The 17315-nt window shown below is 44.7% G+C and overlaps 1 protein-coding gene across 1 annotated transcript in view; it reads left to right on the forward strand.

Annotated features, from left to right (window-relative positions):
* The window catches only part of CACNA1A (calcium voltage-gated channel subunit alpha1 A), a 254178-nt gene that overhangs the window by 22200 nt on the left and 214663 nt on the right, over positions 1-17315 (forward strand). The window lies entirely within an intron of this gene.

The following is a 17315-nucleotide window of genomic DNA, read 5'->3' on the forward strand; positions in this document are numbered from 1 at the left end:
GGCGTCATGGTGTGCAGCTCTAGGGTGCTCAGGCTGCAGTAGTTGTGGCTCATGGGCTCCAGAGCACATAGGCTTAAGTAGTGATGGCTCATGGGCTCTAGAACATAGGCTCAGAAGCTGTGGTGCATGGGCCTACTTGCTCTATGGCATGTGGAATCTTCTCAGACTAGGGATCAAACCCATGTCCCCTGCATTGGCAGGTGGATTCTTATCCACTGTGCCACTAGGGAAGCCCAGCTATGTTTCAATTTAAAACATTTTTTAAATTAATTTATTTATTTTAATTGGAGGCTAATTATTTTACAATATTATAGTGGGTTTTGCCATACATTGACATGAATCAGCCATGGGTTTTTTGCCCAGATCAAGAGCCAGGACACCACCATCTCCTCAGATTTTCCCATATCTTCCATCACAACCCCTCCTTCCCTCCTGGATGAACCACAATTGAGGATTTTATGAGGACCTTTAGCTTGCTTTTCTTCATGGTTTTACCATCTAGCTTTGTGATATAGTTAAACGTTTTATGGTTTTTAACTTTATAAATTTAAAATTCTGTGATATGAATTGTTTTATATTTTGACTCCTGATTGCATTGGAAAGATCCATTTTTACTGTGGTCACTGTGGCTCCTTCATGGTCATATTTGTTCGCCAGTGATGAACATGTTAGTTTGTTCTTTTTGTTGCTAACGATAAACGGCGTTACTAGTTGTTGTGGGTTTTGTTGCACACGTACAGGAGTCTCTCAGAGGTACATGCCTCTGCAAAATTGCTGTATATTAAGAGGCGTGTGTCTTTAATTTGACTAAATACCTCTAAACCATTCTTACAAAGCGTTTGTGCTAATTTTCACTCCTGCCAGCAGGAGCTGAGCGTTCAGGTTGCTTCACATCCTCACCAACACTTGGTGACTTTTTTTAACTGCAGCCTTTCTGGCAGATGTGTGTCAATTTCTTGCTTGTGAGCCACGTTTGTGCTACCCGATGACAAGGGGGGTGAATGTATTTTAATGCGTTTATTGGCTGGTCAAGTTTCTTTTGTGAAATGCCTCCTCATGCCCTGTTCACTGTCTTTTTTGTGGGGTTGCTTGGTTTCTTTTATTGATATGTAGGTGATCCTTATGTATTCTGAAAACTAGTCCTTCATCATTATATGCCATGCAATATCTTCTCTTGGCTTGTCTTTTCGTCTTTTTTTTATGACATCTTTTGATCAATAGCAGTTCTTAATTTTAATATAGTTGAATTTGGAACTCCTCTCCTTTATGGTGTGTGGGTGTTGTATCTTATTTAATAACATTTTTTCTACCCTGAGGCCGTATTATTTCTAAAACGTTTACAGTTTTGCTCACTGTATGGCTTTGATCAGCGTGGTATTGATTTTCGTGTATGGTGTGAGGTAGGGGTCCGATTGCCTTTTTATTCCATAAGAGTTGTCCCTGCACCATTTTCCAAAAAGCCCATCCTTGCCTCAGTGATTTGCAAGGCGACCTCCCTCACTGTTTAACTTTTACCTCTTTTGGTCTTGAGTATTTTCATGCTCAGAAAGTCAAACCACACATATGTATTAAGTGCCAAGCATGTACAAGGCACTGGGTTACCATGATGAACATGGCAGATGCAGTCAGTGCGTCCATGGAGCTTACAGTATGGCAAGGACGACAGGTAAATAGCTACGGCCACTTAATTTACAATTATAAATGCTATAAGGCCTTAGGAGGGACAAATCTTGCTCTGAGAGGAACAGAGAAAACAGCTTGTACCCAAGGAAGTGTGATAAAGCGAGTCTTTAGTGGAACTTTGATATAGAGATGGCAGGAATGGTGGGAAATATGTTCTAACCAGAGGGAACAGCATGTGAAAAGGCCCTGTGGTAGATGCTTAAAAATTTGATATTTATCCTAAAGGCACCGTCCAGTCACTGGAGCAGCAATGCAATTAGATTATATCTGTGAACAGCCCCACTAACTGCTGTGTGGAGAATAAATTCTATGGGGGCAAGAAAGAAAGCCCTGAGACCAGTGAGGAAATTATTGTAGTCCTTAAAGGAAGAGACAGTGTGTCATAGACTGGCATGATGGCTGCAGAGATGGCAATCATTGGTCAGATTAAAAGGTATTTTGAGCTAATATTTCAAATGGATAACCAACAAAAACCTTTTGTATAGCATATGGAACTCTACTCAAAGTCATGTGCCAGCCTGGTTGGGAAGGGGTTTTGGGGGAGAATGGATCCATGTATATGAGTCCCTTGACTATTCACCTGAAACTATCACAGCATTGTTAATTGGCTATACCCCAATACAAAACGTTTTTGGTGTTAAAAAACTAAATTAAAATTATATATATATATATATATATATATATGAAAGGTTCAAAAAAATCTTGATATGGCAAAATTTTAAAAAAGTTAATTTTGGGCTAACATGATTTTTCCTGGGGGCTTCCTAGGTGGCTCAGTGGTAAAGAATCCACCTGCAATGCAGGAGACTCGGTTTGATCCCTGGGTTGGGACGATCCTCTAGAGAAGGAAATGGTGACCCACTCTAGTATTCTTGCCAAGGAAATCCCATAGACAGAGGAGCCTGGAGGGCTACAGTCTGTGGGGTCGCAAGAGAGTTGGACACTATTGAGTGATTAAACAGCAGCAGCAATGATTTTTCCTTCTCTGCTCGATCGCTGTTCCTTTTCTGGTTGAGTTTTCTGGGTGAGAAAAGCTGTGTTCCTGCCAAAGGTATGTGTTCTGGAGGATATATTTGCCACAGATGGTCTTTGGAATTCTAGCCAAGAGAGTCACTGGACAGCCCCTGGACCCCAGGGTTTTCTGGAATTAATTCAACAATGGCCACCTATTAATAGCAGTATGTTATTTATGAACAATGAGTGGATAGTTCTTTCTTCAAAACACTGATTAGCTATTGCATCCTGTGTCACCCCAGCTAATGCTAACGAGATAAGTAAGGGAGAGGGGGAAGAGTTTTTATCTGTTTTATTTTGCATTAGGGCGTGCTTGAAATCTCACCAAAAAATGTTGGTTTGGGGATTGGAATTCAGTACTTTGACTTCTGGCCCAACCCCATTTATATAAGATCACAAAATACTCTTTTGCAAGCCATTTCCTACTAGAGTGCTTCAGGGTAATTAATAGGGTATAAGAATACCCACTCCCATATTCTTGCCTGGGAAATCCCATGGACAGAGGAGCCTGGAGGGCTACAGTCCACAAAGTCGCAGAAAAGTCACACCCGACTTAGCAACTGAACAACTGGACGTTTGTCTAGGAGGTGGAGGCTTGGTGAGCATATTACATTGTCTATTACATAAGCCCAGGTGGCCAAAAAAAAAAAAAATCTACTTTTCTGCTATTATTAGTGGTGATGGTGGTGATTATTGTTTTGCTCTACATGCTAATACCTCCTTCACTCTTTCCTTGCTCTGAGAGTTCTTTCTCTTTTAGTGGAAATCTTTGGGTGTCCTTGAAAGGTGTTCAGTTCTATGCCAGGTTTGAGTGCGGGGCCCTCTGCTTAAGACACATGATAGTTTGGCTGTCAGCAGGCAATCTGTGCCCCTGGCAAGACTCTTGGCGTCATCTCAGGCTGTGGTGGGGGAAGGAAGGTACGTGGATGGAGTCAGAGAGGGAAGCTTCCTGTCCAAAGAAACTGATCATCTAGCTGGAGGTGAAACCTAAGGGAGGTGCCTCAGGCTGAGCCAGGGAGGTGGATTACAGGCAGGAAGCAGGAAGCAGCTCCCCAACACCCCTCATCTGCTCCTCCTCCTCTTTGGCAGCCAGAAGTAGGTGCACAGGTGAAATTATAGCCCGGAGATGCTAACAATGGCTCGTGCCCTCCCTGCCCCAATCTAGTGCAGCTGTATTATCAGTGGATCCCCCATCTCCAGCCTCCTCCGGGGTCAGCCCAGTGGCTGAAACAATGGTCTGTTCCCTCCCAGCCTTGCCCATTTCTTTGAATCCCTCGAAACTCCATGTTGATAAGGCAGCACTGTCTTGACTTCCTCCATTCAAGCTTAACTGGCCTCTTCCCACCTCGCGGTGAGCGGAAGAGCAGCCCCTCATTGCCTCTGGCAGCCAACCAGCCAGGTCCCTTCCCACCCCCCGCCCCGCAACAACTCCAAGATCGAGGACAATGAGGAGAGAGGTGGTCAGACCCAAGTTCCCCAGGGTGATGTGTGGGGTCTGCCTCTCATGAGCTCCATGGTTCCTGATTTTCATCACCCTCTTCCCAACTTTGCTGGATCCCTGCTTCTGACCATAATGGCAGCACAGGTTCATATCTCAACCGGACCACTGGACCAATGGGCAAGTGACTTCCCTTCCCTCTGCTCCAGTTTTCTCATCTGTCAACAAAGACAGTCATAGGAACAGGAGTTCCTATGACTCCAGGAGTTCGGGACAATAGGGCAACCACCTCAGGAGTTCGAGACAATAGGACAAGCACCTCACTTGAATCAATTAAGTTCGTCCTCTAGATGCCTTAAGGCGTGGGCACCACTGTCATCATCCCATGTAACAAAAGAGAAAACCAGGATGGGGAGAGGTTCAGTAGCTTGTCTGAGCTTGCCAGGAGCAACAGCGGTGGGGTTTGAACCCAGGCTCCCTGGTTCCAGAGTCTGTGTTCTTTATCAACAACAGTATTAATGATAACGTCCTAATTTAATGAGCTGTTGAACAGATTTAACGCGATGACATAGGCAAAAAAAGCTTCATCCGGTGCCCAGCACCTGATGAGTACTTACAGTAGATGTGAGTTATAATCATAATTACCTCATTTTATGTTGTAGAGTTATATATTAATATATAAACATATGCTGTAAGTACTTCACGTTTTAATATGTAGTTCTACCTTGTTGTTATGGTTACAGGGGCCGCGTAACTTTTTCTGCAAAGGGCCAGGTAGTAAAGATCTGAAGCTTTGTGGGCTGTAAATCTCTGTCAGGGCCGCTCAGCTCCACTGCTCTAGCAGAGGCACCCATGGATAATACATGAAGAAATGGGTGTGGCTGTTTTTCAATAAAACTTTATTTATAAAAGCACACCATGAACATCAGCTTCCAGGTGGCACAAGTAGTATGAAGAACCCACCTGCCAGTGCAGGAGACGTAAGAGGCATGGATTTGATCCCTGGGTTGGGAAGATCCACTGGAGGAGGCATGGCAACCCACTGCAGTATCGTTGCCTGGAGAATCCCATGGACAAGGGAGCCTGGTGGGCTACATTCCATGGGGTCACAAAGAGCTGGACACTGCTGAAGTGACTTATCACACAGGCACGCCCACCACAAAGGGCCATACTTTGCCAAGACCAGATATAGTAAGTATTAATATGTATCAGCAGTTTCTTTTCCGTGTTCCTCTGTTTAGATCCTGCTTTTCCCTTCCTTTTTCGCCAGGCCAACCTTTCTCTCCGTTGTTCTGGTCTTTTAGGAAGCGTGTCAGGCCACTGGAATGTACTTGCTCTCCTGACACCAGGCTTGCTTGTGTGATAGAGACACGCAGGCTGAGGGTGGTGGGAACTCAGCTCAGGCCGCTCTTCCCGCCCCCATTCCTGAAATGTAGAAGTCACTGTTCCCCTAAACCGTCACTGGGCTTCTGTGCCTCAGAGAAGCCCAGGAGGATTTCTAGGCTCCTCTCCCCAAAGCCCTCACTCCTGCCATGCTGGCCTCTCTCCTCTTCCTCAGAGCAAGAGTAGCGCCTCCGTCGCTTCCTCAGACACACCAGCTATGCTCCTACCTCCGGATCTTAGCACTGGCTCTTCCCTCTGCCCGGATCCTCCTTCCCTTCCTCCTAGCAACCTCATGGCTTCTCTCTTATCTCCTCCAGGTCTTTACCAGAAGGCCACCTTCTCAGCATCCACCCGATTTAAAAAAAAAAAAAAAAAAAAAATTTATTTGGCTGTGTCAGGTCTTAGCTGCGTCCCATGTGGGATCTTCCATTGTGATGCTTGGGTCAGTAGCTGTGACACAGGGGCTCAGTTGCTCTGAGGCATGTGGGATCTTCCCGGACAAGGGATTGAACCTGCATTCCCTGGGGTTCAGTTCTTAGCCACTGGACTGCCAGGGAAGTCCCCACCCAATTTTTAAATTGCCCACCCAGCACTTCCCACTCAGTCCCTGCTTTGTTTCTCCCTTTGGCATGCTCTAGTTATATGTCTCCCCACTCTACTGTGGCCTCCACAATGGCAGGCGGTTTTATTGGTTTTGTCCACCAATGTGAATTGGAACCTTCTAGAACACTCATAGTAGGTGGCTAATAAACATGTGTTGGATGAGTGAGTACTACAGCTTCATTCATTTTTATTGCTGAGTAGTATCCTATGGAGGTATCACAGTCTGCTTATCCTGTTGATGGACATTGGTTTTATTCTTGATTTATCTTATAAACAGAGTCGTTGTGAAATTCTCTGACCTTCCCCCAACTCTTCACTTGGAGAAGGCTTATAAATGCTTATAAATCTCCCATTAAATGGTACCTCCTTAGAGACCTTTTCCTGGCCCAGTCACCACCACCTTCAAGTCTAAATTAGGTCTCTCCTTAGCATTCCTCAGAGTGCTTATCAGAGATGGGTAAGCAATGGAAACAGTGACAGATTTTATTTTCTTGAGCTCCAGAATCACTGTGGCAGCTATGAAATTAAGACACTTGCTCCTTGGAAGAGAAGCTGTGACAGACCTAGGCAGTGTATTAAAAAGCAGAGAAATCACTTTGCTGACAAGGATCCATATAGTCGAATCTATAGTTTTCCAGTAGTCATGTATGGATGAGAGATTTGGACCATAAAAAAGGCTGAGCATCAAAGAATGGATGCTTTTGAACTGTGGTGCTGGAGAAGACTCTTGAGAGTCCCTTGGACTGCCAGGAGATAAAACCAGTCAATTCTAGAGGAAATCAGTCCTGAATATTCATTGGAAGGACTGATGCTGAAGCTGAAGCTCCAGTACTTTGGCCACCTGATATGGAGAGCTGACTCATTAGAAAAGACCTTGATGTGGGGAAAGGTTGAAGGCAAAAGGAGAAGAGGGAGGCAGAGGATTAGATGGTTGGATGATATCACCGACTCAATGGACATGAGTTTGAGGAAACTCTGGGAGACGGTGAAGGACAGAGAAGGCTGGTGTGCTGCAGTCCATAGGGTCACAAAGAGTCGGATGTGACTTAGCAGCTGAGCAAAAAAAAAAAAAATGGTGGGAGCCATGGAGGGTTCTGAGCAGAGGAGTTTGAGGAAACTCTGGGAGACGGTGAAGGACAGGGAAGCCTGGTGTGCTGCAGTCCATAGGGTCACAAAGAGTCGGATGTGACTTAGCAGCTGAGCAAAAAAAAAAAAAATGGTGGGAGCCATGGAGGGTTCTGAGCAGAGGAGAGACGTGATCTGATTCAGAGGTGCACAAGTTCCTCTGAAGACTGTGGGGGAGGGGGAATCAAATTGTGGCAGGGGGAGGGTAGAAACTGGAGATTGGGGAGGAAGCGACAGTACTGGTTCAGGCCAATAGGGGGCGGGACTAGCTGTGGAAATAATGAGTGGTTGGATTCGGGTAACCTTTTTTAAATGTTTCATTGTGGTAAAATACATATAACATGGGTTCCCAGGTGGCTCAGTGGGTACAGAATCCACTTGCAATGCAGGAGACACAGGAAACAGAGGTTCGAGCCCTGGAGGAGGACATGGCGACCCACTCCAGTATTCTGGCCTGGAGAATCCCAGCGACCAAGGAGCCTGGCAGGCCACAGTCCATTGGGTTGCAGAGAGTCGGACACAGCTGACGAGGCTGAGCATGCACACACACATAACATAATATTTACTATTTTGAGGTGTACGATGTGGTGGGCTTTGGTACATTCACAATGTTGTACAACCATCAGCTCTTTTAGTTTTACAGCACTTCATCACCCCAGTAGGAAACCTTACACCCGTAACTATGTGCTCAGTCTAGCTAAGTCGTGTCCAACTCTTTGAGACCCCACAGACTATAGCCCACCAGTCTCCTCTGTCCCTGGGATTTCCCAGGCAAGTATACTGGAGTGGGTTGCCACTTCTTCTCTACTACTTGTTGCTAGTCACTTCCTATTCTCCTTCCCTTCCTCCCCAGTTCCTGGCAACCACCAGTTCCAGATATGATTTGAAGGTTGACCAGTAGGATTTCTGGATGGATGGTTGGTGAGGGGTCAATGAATTAATGTGCAGAAAATACATAGGCGACTGAGCAACTTCACTTTCACTTTTCACTTCCATGCATTGGAGAAGGAAATGGCAACCCACTCCAGTGTTCTTGCCTGGAGAATCCCAGGGACGGGGGAGCCTGGTGGGCTGCCATCTCAGGGGTCCCACAGAGTCGGACACGACTGAAGCAACTTAGCAGCAGCAGTAGCAGCACATACTAGGTGCTCTCAACTGAAATGGTGCTGATGGAGAATGCTTTCCTACAGCTTTGCTCTAATGCTAAACTGGCCTCCCTATCTAATTAGAATTCTTGCTTGCTGGCTGAGTGTACAGTAGAGCCAGGATCTCTCGCACTTCCAGTCTGGCTTGGGTAGGGGTGGGGGAAGAGTACTGAGAAAAGCCAAGCCAGCACCATTCGTTCTGGAACACCATCCAACTCCAGCCCTGATTTCCCAGAACCGTGCAGGAAAATGTCCAGGGAAGGGACAATGCCACTGATGGGAGTTCTGGCAAGCGTGGCCTTGGCTTCCTGAGGCTGCTGTTATACCAACGAGTGGTTGTTGGCTCTCCAACCAAGATGGTGGCTTTCAGCGCAAGAGCAAGAAGCAAACTCGTCCTCATCATGGTTGTGCCCCCATGTCCTTACATGGTTTCACACAGATCCCTACTCCATCCTCTGTTGCTGCTGACATCTCTGAAAGATGTGTAAGACTCTTTGTTATTGTCATTGTTGTTTAGTCACAAAGTCATGTCTGACTCTTTTGCAACCCCATAGACTGTAGCCTGCTAGGCTCCTCTGTTCGTGGGATTTCCCCAGACAAGAATACTGGAGTGAGTTGCCATTTCCTTCTCCAGGGAATCTTCCTGACCCAAGGACTGAACCCAAGTCCCCTGCATCGCAGGTGGATTCTTTACTGCTGAGCCACCACGGAGGTCGTGAGACTCTTCATCCCTTTCCTTATATTGGTGATGTGTTGTGCTTTCTAAACAGACCTCTTTGCTTGGGCTCTGTTCTTAGCTTTCTGCCTCCCACCATCTCTCCCTCACTCAGTGCATTATCCTCCTTTGTCCCTTCTCCCCCTACCTCCACTGATATTTATCCTCCCTGTTATCTAGACTTTATTGCCAGTTCTTGTCCTGTGCAGGATGGTAGAGCTTAAAGAACAGGCCCCATAGAGTCCTGAACTCTGATCCCACTTCTGCCACCTTTGAAGTTGTTTTGATATTGAGCAAGGCATTTAATCTTCCTAAGTGGAATTTATTCACCTTGCTTAGCTAAGATTCTCTGGTTCTTCTCTGATTACACAATGGGATGTCTTTTCCCCTACCTCCTTCAAGACAGGCATGGCCATGTAACTTGCTTTAACCCATAGAATATGAGAGGAACATCACAGGTGTCTCTTCCAGGTAGAAGCTTTAAGAGGCAGTATATGATTCACTGCGTTTCCTTTTTCCTGCCTCCACCATCAGACACACCCAGAGAGGGAGCCTTCCTCAGTCTAGATGCTGGAGAGAGAATGGTGTAGAACAGAGTCCTCAGCCCAGCTGCAGTGGACATGTAGCATGAGCAAGAAAATAGACCTGTGATGTTTTCAGTCACTAAGGTTTGGAGTTTTTGTTACTGTAGGATGATGTAGAATATTCAGAATGTATATTCATCATCTGTTCACTGGGGCTAATGTCTAAGCCCAATATTCTCATGAGGGGTATGTAGACTCACATTTAAATTTCCAGCTAACAAAGATTATTTCCCTTCTGCTTTCTTCCTGTGGGGAGGGCTGCACTTCCTGTCTCTGTTTTTCAGTCTTTAAAAAATTATTTATTTATTATTTGGCTGTGTCGGGTCTTAATTGCGGCACGAGGGTGCACAGACTCTCTAGTTGCGGCGTGCAGGCTCAGTCGTGGCATTGGCTTAGTTGTTCCGCAGCATGTGAGGTCTTAGTTCCCCGATCAGGGATCGAAGAACCCACATCCCCTGCATTGCAAGGCAGATTTTTAACCACTGGACCACCAGGGAAGTCCCTGTTTTTCAATCTGGAAAAAAAACATTGACAAAGAGTTGACTTTTCCTTTGGGGGAGATGAATGGTTTCTAACCCCCTGGGCATTGATTCAGTCACCCTCAACCTCCTTTTTCTTATGACTTCTTTCTCTCTCCTTCCCTAACCACCTTGTAACTGTGGAGGGGTGAAGGAATCTCTGTTTTAACTCATTCAGTTTTTAACTCTTACCATCTTCAGCTTCCTTTTCCCCACCTCCCCTTTGCCTGCTCTACTCCCGCTCACCCCACCAGGGAGTTTATCCTCGGGTTCTAGAACCCACAGTGTTCCTCCACTATCTTTGATTTCTTGCTTGCTTAGCACCCCCTGGGAATCAGCTGTAGTAGCAAATTAACAAATAGCGCTGAGGTACCTCAAGTTTGAAGACATTTCCTTTTGCTCACCTAAGCAGGATGCTGGAGCAACTGCAAATCCCCTGTCCGCTACTGTAAATCCTTCTTCATCATTGCGAGAGAATCCGTCAGGATCACTGAAGACCCAAGCAGAAGATCTTGGCCAAGCCTTCTTGCTGTTTCGGCTGCACTGGCTGTTGTCATATTGATGAAGCTCCTGGGACCGCTGCCAGCAGCCTCTAGGATTAAATCAATAGAGTTTGCAAAAGTAAAAGCTTCTTTTGGAGGCAGGGAATATATTGGTTTATTTTTTAATGATAAAGCCTCAAGGAGCATCTTCATGGATGGCAGAGCCAGCAGAGAAAAAGGCCGGGAAGACCCAGATATTTGAAGACGTGCATAGGGGAGCAAATGAAGGAGGTGTCACCTGGGGCTTGGGGCTTTCCAGAAAATCTGTTCAACTTGGGTTGCCAATGCAACAGCTGGGAGAGTTGGAAGAGAACGTGAAAGATGCAGACGGACCGCTGCTGAGATGTAGAGAGAAATGAAATAGATGAGGATTCATTTACTCGTTAGACCAACATTTATTGCGGTCTTGCTGTGTGCTCAGCACTGGGATGGGTGCTGAGGATGTAATGGTGAGTGAATTCTGTGACAAGTGTTCTTAGAAGAGGTGAGGAGGAGAGAAGATCCAGGAGAAGGTCATGTGAAGACAGAGGCAGAGATTGGAGTGATGCTCCCGAAAGCCAAGAAACACTCAGAGTCACCAGAAGCTAGGAGAAACAAGAAAGGATCCTCCCCCAGAACCTTTGGAGGGAACTTCTTGCTGACGCTTGAATTGTGGATTCCTAGCCTGGATAACTGCTAGGGAATAAATTTCTTTTATGGGTTTTTATGGGTGGGTTTTAAGCCACTCAGTCTGTGGTAATTTATTACAGGAGCCATAGAAAATGAATATAGATGTGCCTATGAAGTTTGAGATGTCTCTGGGAAGGTACAACAGGACACAACCATTGCCAGAACCTCACTATGGATCAGGGAGGAAATGGAGGATGAAGAAATACCCCAACTCCCCATCTTTTCCTCCAGTCTCTTGCTTCCCATTGGCCAAACCCACCCAGAAGGCAGGAGATGAGGAAGGCTGGATAATGCCATTTACCAGAGGAAGTCCTGCTTTTCCCAGGACACAGAGCAAAGCAATGAGTAGATAGATGGGAGGAAAGGGCAGAAGGAGGCGACAAAACACATCAAAATGTATAAGGCCCCCTAGAAAGTGGATCTAGGTAAAAAATGGAAGAAAACTGAGCCCCAAGGAGAACCAACATTGAGAGATTTAGTAGAAAAGGGGGCGTGAGAGGGGAAAACAGAGAAATAGTGACAAGAAAGTTAATAGGAAGACATCAAAGGGGGGCATGACCAAGTCACCTGAGTGGAGAAATGTGGCCCTGGGATTTGGCAATCTAGAGGAATTTGGCGACCCTCGCTAGAAGAGTTTGAAGAGGGACTTAGTTGTGGCACATGGGATCATCGATCTTTCCGTGCAGTGCGCAGGATCTTTAATTGGCCTTTGAACTCTTAGTTTCAGCATGTGGGATCGGGTTCCTTGACCAGGAGTCAAACCCAGGCCCCCTGCACTGGGAGCGCAGTCTTAGCCACCGGACCACCAGGCAAGTCTCCAGGATGCTATAAATCTTGAATGGCCATACAAGGTTTAGAATCAGAAAAGCAACTGGTTGGGTTCATCCAGAGGTGTACTTTTCCTGGGAGTGATATATAACCAACCTACATGAGATTGACAAGGAAGGTGATTAAGGTAGGAGAGAGTGCTGGGAAATGGTGGAGTCAGCGAGGTACAGGACTTCCGAGTTGGTTAGCTGGGAGGAGGAGTGGTTAAAGAGAAAGACGACGGGAGGGGCATTTGGCATTTTGTTGCTTGCAGGTGTGCATGGCTCAAGTGGCTTGGAGTTGACATTGGTTGTTGAGGAGGAGATAAAGATGTCCTCCAGTGATCAGGGATAGAAGGGATCAGCTTGACAATGGTCTCTCCACACGGAAATTGAAGATCATAGTTATAGGCTCTCCCAGAGTCTTGGGACTTCCCTGGTGGCTCATCAGTGAAAGATCCACCTGCCAATGCAGGAGACGCAGGTTTCATACCTGGGTCAGGAAGATCCCCTGGAGAAGTGGCAACCCGCTTCAGTATTCCTGCCTGGGAAATCACGTGGACAGAGATGTCGCAAAAGAGTTGGACACAACTTAGCAACTAACCAACAGCCAGATTTGCTCCCAGCTTTTGTTTTCCTGTGGACCCCAGCATCCTGGCTGCAGAGGCTTTGACCTTGGGCTTCCTGCTGAGCCCAGTGGCCCTGGGAGGGACCTTTGTGGCCTTGTTTGGTTTGGGGGAGGGGATCTCTTGGCCTTGCTGCCTTCTCAGGGCCTTCTCATTGGCTGCACCTGGTTTTGAGGGAGCCTTCTTCACCTCAGCTGGCTTCTTGCATACCTTTCTCACCTCACCTGTGTTGGGAGGGTCCTTCTTTGACTCTCTTGTGGCTCTTCTTAGGGTCATCATTGCAGATGTCTCCCTGGTTTGGATTTTCCTTTTATTTGGGGGAACTAATTTGAAGCCACCACTGGCCCTCTGTGCTCGGAGTTAATTGTTTCCAGGATATTTCCAGGTTTGGATTTAAGCCAAAGGGTAGATGGAATGTATAGAGAAAATGCCAAGGGAATGGAGGATCTCGCTGACCACGGCACAGGAATGACAGTACAACGAGATCGGAGAACAAATCTCCCCTCGGTAGCCTGAACATACTGGGGAGTGCGGCTATAAATTGGACCAGGAGCCAGAGTTCTCACATCATTCAGGTGTCTCCAGGGAACTTTTCTGTCCTGACAAAAGAGAGAGAGAAAAACAAAGAGAAGTCCTCAGTCATTCTTTGGAGCCTCAGATTCCAAGAGGCTCCAAAGTTAATACTAGTTAAAAATAACCACCACCTCCTGCTCCAGACGTGCCTTGATATTTTTTCCCTTTTTCTTTTTCATCAAGGGAACTTCATTGTGTTGTGTGTGTGTTGTGTTGTTGCGCTGTTTTCCCTGAGTCGTGTTAATTCTTCCACATCTGAACTTTTCGTTACCGAGGAACTTTTACATTTAAATCAGGGATTTAATTTCAGAATGAATGCACACACTCACCTCACTTTCTAAAAACAGTGTAAAATAGAACTCTGTGAATCTCCAGGGTTGAGTTGGTAGTGTCTGTGACAGGTGTGCACTCCCCCCTCTAACCCAGCAATTCCACATCTTGGAATTTAGCTGGCAGGAAAAAAAAAATCCTGACAAATGCACAAGGTTGTATGGTCAGATTATTCATCACAGCTTTGCTTGTAATAGCGACAAACTGGAGTCATTTAGGGGAATATTAAATAAGTGATGATGCATCCGTTTATGGTAATGCTGCGCAGCCTTTTATAAGAGGGACATTCAATGTAGAAAACGCGTCCAGTGTGGTGAGGGGCACAGCAAATCATGGGACATTATGTGTCATGATCCCAGTTGTGTAAAAGGAAAATGCAATTTGATACGCTTGTTTTCATGCATTTAATGGTATGTGCTGAGCACCTACTATGCGTCAGTATTGTCCTCCTTGCTGAACATACAATCAAGAACAAGTTAGACAGATCCTTAGGGCTCCCCCCACACCTCCCTTTAGTTAGGGCTGACCTTCCAGTGAGGGAGACCTCTGTAAGTAAGATTAAAAAAAAAAAAAGATGTAATTTGTTAATGTGGAAAGTTGCAACAAACTAACAAGTGAAAAACAAACAGCAGAGAGGCAGAAAGGTTGACAGTGTTGCGATTTTAGACCTGGAAGCCAGGGAAGGCCTTACGGGAAGACTTTTTTTACCTGAACACTAGTTGGTTTACAATAATTTTTAAAGTAATTAATTACTTTACAATATTGTGATGGTTTTTGCCATACCTCAACATGAATCGGCCAGAGGTGTTAGTTTCATGTGTACAGCAAGGTGGTTCAGACATATATATACACACACATAATCTTTTTCAGATTCTTTTTCATTCTAGTTACTACAAGACATCGAATGTAGTTCCCCATGCTGTACAGTAAATTCTTGTTGTCTGTCTATATATTGTGGTGTGTATTTGTTAATCCCATACTCCTAATTTATTCATTCCCCCACCCGCTTTCGCCTTTGGTAACCATAAATTTGTTTTCTGTATCTGTTGAGTCTGTTTCTCTTTTGTAAAAAGTTCATTTGTATCATTTTTTTTTTAGATCCCACGTATAAACCATATCATGTATTTGTCTTTCTCTGACTTGCTTCAGTTAGTATGATAATCTGTAGGTTCATCTGTGTTGCTGCAAATGGCATTCCTTCCTTTTTTATGGCCGAGTAATATTCCATTGTTTATAGGCACCACATCTTGCTTATCCATTCCTCTGTTGATGGACATTTAGGTTGCTTCCATGTCTTGGCCGTTTTAAATAGTGCTGCTATGAATATTGGGGTGCATAGATCTTTTCAAATTAGAGTTTTCATGTTTCCCAGAGGTGTGCCGGGGAGTGGGATTGCTGGATCACATGGTAGCTCTAGTTTTTGTTTTCTAAGGAGCCTCCATACTGTTTTCCCATAGTGGCTGCACCAGTTTCCACTCCCGCCAACAGTGTAGGAGGTGTTTTAGTACAGCCTGAAGGAGGTGAGAGAGAGCAGCCAGTGTGAAGCATGTGTGTAGAGGAAAATCCGAAAGAGAAACACCAAACTGCTAGCACTGATTATCTCTGGGAAGTGCAGTGGTGTAAGGACTTTTCACTTTTCAAGTGACGTATTATACATTTTAAGAACTAAACATACAATAAACACATATTCCTATTATAATTAAAACCATTTGTTTTCTAAAAGGGATCTTGAGGGCTGTCTGAGGAAAAAGTTATCTGCAAAGGTCAGTGAGTAAAAGCGTATGAGGGGAACTCTGAAAATCAAGGGGTGGGGGAAAGGAGAAAGATAAAGAACAGGGTGTTTTTTTTTTTTTAATTAAGATTCACATAACTAAAGTGAACAGTTCAGCAAATCAACTATATTTCACAACCTAAATGTCCATCAACAGATGAATGGATAAAGAAAATTTGGTGCACTTATACGATGGAATATTACTCAGCCGTGAATAGGAGGGAAATGGGGTCATTTGTAGAGATGTGGATGGACCTAGAGAGTATCACACAGTGAAGTAAATCAGAAAGAGAAAACTGAATATTGTATACTGGCACATATATGTGGAATCTAGAAAAATGGTATTGATGATCTTATTTGCAAAGCAGAAGTAGAGACACAGAAGTAGAGAATAAATGTATGAATACCAAGGGGGGAAGTGGGGAGAGAATTGAGAAGGGGAGGAATTGAGAGGCTGGGATTGACACATACACACTCTTGATACCATGTATAAAATAGATAACTAATGAGAACATGACTGTTGACAGCACAGGGAACTCTGCTTAATGCACGGTGGTGGCCTGAATGGGAAGGAAGTCCCATAAGGAGGGATATATGTACGTGGCAGATTCACTCTGCTGTACAGTAGAGACAACAACATTGTAAAGCAACTATACTCCAATAAAAATTAATTAAAAAACATAAAAAGTAAAATGACAGTTGAGTGGCATTTAATAGTTCTCCACCACCACCTTGATCTAGTTCTCAAATATCTTCATCACCCCAAAAGGAAACACTGTAGCCATTATGCATTCCCCCTCTTCCTCCCCGCTATTCTTGAGGTAAACAGAAGATTGAAACCACCCCAAAGTGGGTAAATGGATAAATAAATTGTGATGTATCCATACAATGGGATATTTTTCAGCCATAAGAAGAAGCAAATTATGGATACATGCCACAGTGTGGATAAACCCAAGAACATTATGCTATGTGAAGGAAGCCAGACACAAAAGCTTGTGTATTATAGGATCCCGTTTGTATGAAACATCTGATGGGTGTTTTTGCAACATTTATTTTAAGCCTGATATTCAGGGAGTGGACTCACTGTGTTTTGTTCCTGAAAATGCTTCGGATTTGAAAGACAACCTGATCAGCCATGATGAGAGTAGGTGTTTATACTCTTCAGTGAAGGGAGGGGAATCAGACTACATGACTAAAAAAGAAATTGAAAAAGTTAATAATACTAGTGGTGGCATTTGAAATAAAAACAATAAACATTGATTGCATGATTACAATGAGATGAACCTCGTGTTATGCTTTCATAAGCATAGAACGTTTTCTGATCATCATAAGAACCAGAGTAAACAAGAACAAAATACTCAGATTTACTGAATACATACTGGGTTGGCCAAAAATTCATTCGGGTTTTCAGAAACATCTTACAGAAAAACCTGAGTGAACTTTTTGGCCAACCCAATACTATGTACCAGGCCCTGTTCTGCATGTATTATTGAGTGTATCCACTCATTACATTCTCAGTCAGCCCTAGGAGGTAGGTGCTACATTTCACATTATATGTGTGTGTGGAAACCAAGGCTTGGAGAAGGAAACTCCTTTGCCCCAGGCCAAAACCATGTCTGACCCTGAAAGCCTTTCAACTGCCCTGCTCTATGATTTCTCATGCAGATATATCCAGTTTTCTGAGCAAAAGCACAATTTAACTGCCCTGGTAGACTTCTCTTTTCAGAACCAAAGAATTGGAAATCATTGTGTACTTTAAAAAATAAATAGCACATAAATCTATTTAAATT

The sequence above is a fragment of the Bos indicus genome, chromosome 7, assembly GCF_029378745.1.
Source record: "Bos indicus isolate NIAB-ARS_2022 breed Sahiwal x Tharparkar chromosome 7, NIAB-ARS_B.indTharparkar_mat_pri_1.0, whole genome shotgun sequence".
Lineage (NCBI taxonomy): Eukaryota > Metazoa > Chordata > Mammalia > Artiodactyla > Bovidae > Bos > Bos indicus.